Source organism: Salmo salar, chromosome ssa07 (genome assembly GCF_905237065.1).
Source record: "Salmo salar chromosome ssa07, Ssal_v3.1, whole genome shotgun sequence".
NCBI lineage: Eukaryota > Metazoa > Chordata > Actinopteri > Salmoniformes > Salmonidae > Salmo > Salmo salar.
Genome location: NC_059448.1, coordinates 2162521 through 2166834, shown reverse-complemented (window position 1 = coordinate 2166834; position 4314 = coordinate 2162521).

Sequence of the window (4314 nt, the reverse complement as noted above, 5' to 3'; positions counted from 1 at the left end):
CTAAATCCTGTAACCGCTGGCTTAGTTTAATCTAACTAAATCCTCTAACTAGTTTGGTCTAACTAAATCCTGTAACCGCTGGCTTAGTTTGGTCTAACTAAATCCTCTAACCACCGGCTTAGTTTGGTCTAACTAAATCCTCTAACTAGTTTGGTCTAACTAAATCCTCTAACTAGTTTGGTCTAACTAAATCCTCTCCATCTCTCTCTCACAAGCTTAGCAGTGGTGGAAAAAGTACCAAATGATCATACTTGAGTAAAAGTCTTAAAGTATTTCGTTTCAAATATACTTACGTATCAAAAGTAAAAGTATAAATAATTTCACATTCTTTATATTAAACAAACCAGAAAGCATTATTTTCTTGTTTTATTATTTTTCTGACAGCCAGAGCCACACTCCAACACTCAGACATAATTTACAAATGAAGCATTTGTGTTTAGTGAGTCCTCCAGATCAGAGGCAGTAGGGACGACCAGGGATGTTCTCTGTTTAGTGAGTCCTCCAGATCAGAGGCAGTAGGGATGACCAGGGATGTTCTCTGTTTAGTGAGTCCTCCAGATCAGAGGCAGTAGGGACGACCAGGGATGTTCTCTGTTTAGTGAGTCCTCCAGATCAGAGGCAGTAGGGACGACCAGGGATGTTCTCTGTTTAGTGAGTCCTCCAGATCAGAGGCAGTAGGGATGACCAGGGATGTTCTCTGTTTAGTGAGTCCTCCAGATCAGAGGCAGTAGGGATGACCAGGGATGTTCTCTGTTTAGTGAGTCCTCCAGATCAGAGGCAGTAGGGACGACCAGGGATGTTCTCTGTTTAGTGAGTCCTCCAGATCAGAGGCAGTAGGGACGACCAGGGATGTTCTCTGTTTAGTGAGTCCTCCAGATCAGAGGCAGTAGGGACGACCAGGGATGTTCTCTGTTTAGTGAGTCCTCCAGATCAGAGGCAGTAGGGACGACCAGGGATGTTCTCTGTTTAGTGAGTCCTCCAGATCAGAGGCAGTAGGGACGACCAGGGATGTTCTCTGTTTAGTGAGTCCTCCAGATCAGAGGCAGTAGGGATGACCAGGGATGTTCTCTTGATAAGTGTGTGAATTGGGCCAGTAAAAAGTACATTATTTTATTTAGGAATGTAGTGGAGTAAAAGTAAAAGTTGTCAGAAATATAAATAGTAAAGTACAGATACCCCCAAAAAAGTACTTAAGTAGTACTTTAAAGTATTTTTACTTAAGTACTTTACACCACTGCAAGCTAGGTTTCCATCCAATTGCGACAGATTTTCATGCAAATATTCTAAAATCTGCATAAAGAAAATATGTGCATTTTCCCACCAGTGGCATTTCCACCAAACTGACTGGTTGAGAATAAAAAGCAGTAAGTGATGACGTCGTGCACACAAAATGGTCGTTCTTGTGTGAGTGATGACGTAGTGCACGCAAAATGGTCGTTCTTGTGTGAGTGATGACGTAGTGCACACAAAATGGTCGTTCTTGTGCGTGTGATGACGTAGTGCACGCAAAACGTACTCTCTTTTTGAATGTTCAATGTGTTTCCATCACATTTTCAACTTTACCGATAGTTTTGTCACTAACTGTTGTGTTAAATGGCAAACGGGTCCAATCTGGTTTCGGCGTGTGCTCTCTACACAACAGCTGGTAGATACAGTGCGGGTAGACTAGTCTACATGATGGGATAATTATGTATAAGAGAGAAAAATATTTTGTATTTGTCCAATTTCTGTCAAGCATCGATGATCACGTGACCAGAATTAGACCCTCGTTATTTATTGGAAAAGGAGCATCATCACCGCCGTGACCTTTAACCCCCCCTGTGTAGTTCATCATCATTTATTTAATCTGTAGACTAATAAACTGCATGGTTTCCCAAGTCGGAGTGAGAGGAGTTTACTGTCGTAGTCGTGTTTGTAGGTGGCAGGGAAGTCAGGCGCAAGAGAAACAAACTTGGTTAATCTGATACAAAAACCACACGTAACATAACATCACAAAACAATCACCGACAAGGACCATGAGCGGAAAACAGAGGGTTAAATACACAGCATGTAATTAAAGGGATTGGAACCAGGTGTGGTAGGAAGACAAGACAAAACAAATGGAAAATGAAAAAAAATGGATCAGCGATGGCTAGAAGACCGGCGACGTCGACCGCCGAGCGCCGCCCCGAACAAGGAGAGGGACCGACTTCGGCAGAAGTCACGACATTTACCTTGATATGATGGTTATCGTTTCATTATTTGTGCATAGAGGCATTTCCACCGTCATTTCTTGTATGATTAAGTTTTTACCGGCACAACAACATCCCACCATGTCGTACTACCAAATGATCTGTCATTTATAAAATTATACCTTGAACTTCCTGTTTCCATCACAGCTGTCATCATTTTATTTTATAAACTCATAAAAACTGGATGGAAACATGGCTATAGAGAGCAAAGGTAATGGCTTGTTGGCATATGGTTCGCTGGACAATGGAGAAATGAATGGGGGTTTTGGAGGGTTGTTAGATTAACGTAAAAAGGTCTGTGGTAAACACAGGCTTGGGAGATCTGATACGTTTTCTTCTATGATATAATCTTCATCGGCTAACAGAACTTTTTGTGAATTATGAAGCATCTACGAGGCATTCGGAAAGTATTCAGACCCCTTAGACGTTTTCCACATTTTGTTAAGGTTAAGGCCTCGTTCTAAAATGGATTAAAACAAAAAAAATTCCCTCATCAATCTAAACACAAAATTCCCCATAATGACATCACAATACCCCATAATGACATCACAATACCCCATAATGACATCACAATACCCCATAATGACATCACAATACCCCATAATGACATCACAATACCCCATAATGACATCACAATGCCCCATAATGACATCACAATGCCCCATAATGACATCACAATGCCCCATCATGACATCACCTATACCCTATAATGACATCACAATACCCCATAATGACATCACAATACCACATAATTACATCACAATACCCCATAACGACAAGGCAAAAAAAACGTTTTTTAGACATTTTTGCAAACGTATATATAAATATATCACATTTGCGCAAGTATTCAGACCCTTTAATCAGTACTTTGTTGAAGCACCTTGGGCAGCGATTACAGACTCGAGTCTTCTTGGGTATGACACTACAAGCTTGGACACCTGTATTTGGGGAGTTTCTTCCGTTCTTCTCTGCAGATCCTCTCAAGCTCTGTCAGGTTGGATGGGGAGCGTCGCTGCGCAGCTATTTTCAGGTATCTCCAGAGATGTTAGATCGGGTTCAAGTCCGGGCTCTGGCTGGGCCACTCAAGGACATTCAGAGACTTGTCCTGAAGCCACTCCTGCGTTGCTATGGCTGTGTGCTTAGGGTCGGTGTCCTGTTGGAAGGTGAACCTTCGCCCCAGTCTGAGGTTCTGAGTGCTCTGGAGCAGGTTTTCATCAAGGATCTCTCTGTACTTTGCTCTGTTCATCTTTCCCTCGATCCTGACTAGTCTCTCAGTCCCTGCCACTGAAAAACATCCCCACAGCATGATGCTGCCACCACCACCATGCTTCACCGTAGGGATGGTGCCAGGTTTCCTCCAGACGTGACGCTTGGAACTCAGGCCAGAGAGTTCAATATTGGTTTCATCAGACTAGAGGTGCCTCTTCAAACTCCAAGCGAGCTGTCATGTTCCTTTTACTGAGGAGTGGCTTCCGTCAAGGTCCTTCTTCGCCAATTGCTCAGTTTGGCCGGGCGGCCAGCTCTAGGAAGAGTCTTGGTGGTTCCAAACTTCTTCCATTTAAGAATGATGGAGGCCACTGTGTTCTTGGGGACCTTCAATGCTGCAGAAATGTTTTGGTACCCTTCCCCAGATCTGTGCCTCGACACAATCCTGTCTCGGAGCTCTATGGACAATTCCTTCGACCTCATGGCCTGGTTTTTGCTCTGACATGTACTGTCAACTGTGGGACCTTATATAGACAGGTGTGTGCCTTTCCAAATCATGTCCAATCAATTGAATTTACCACAGGTCGACTCCAATCAAGTTGTAGAAACATCTCAAGGACGATCAATGGAAACAGGATGCACCTGAGCTCAATTTAGAGTCTCATAGTAAAGGGTCTGAATACTTAAGTAAATAAGGTATTTCTGTTTTAAAATGTTTTAATACATTTGCAAACATTTCTAAAAACGTGTTTTTGCTTTGTCATTGTGGGGCATTGTGTGGAGATTGATGAGGAAAATGTTTTATTTAATCCATTTTAGAATAAGGCTGTAACGTAACAAAATGTGGAAAAAGTGAAGAGGTCTGAATACTTTCTGA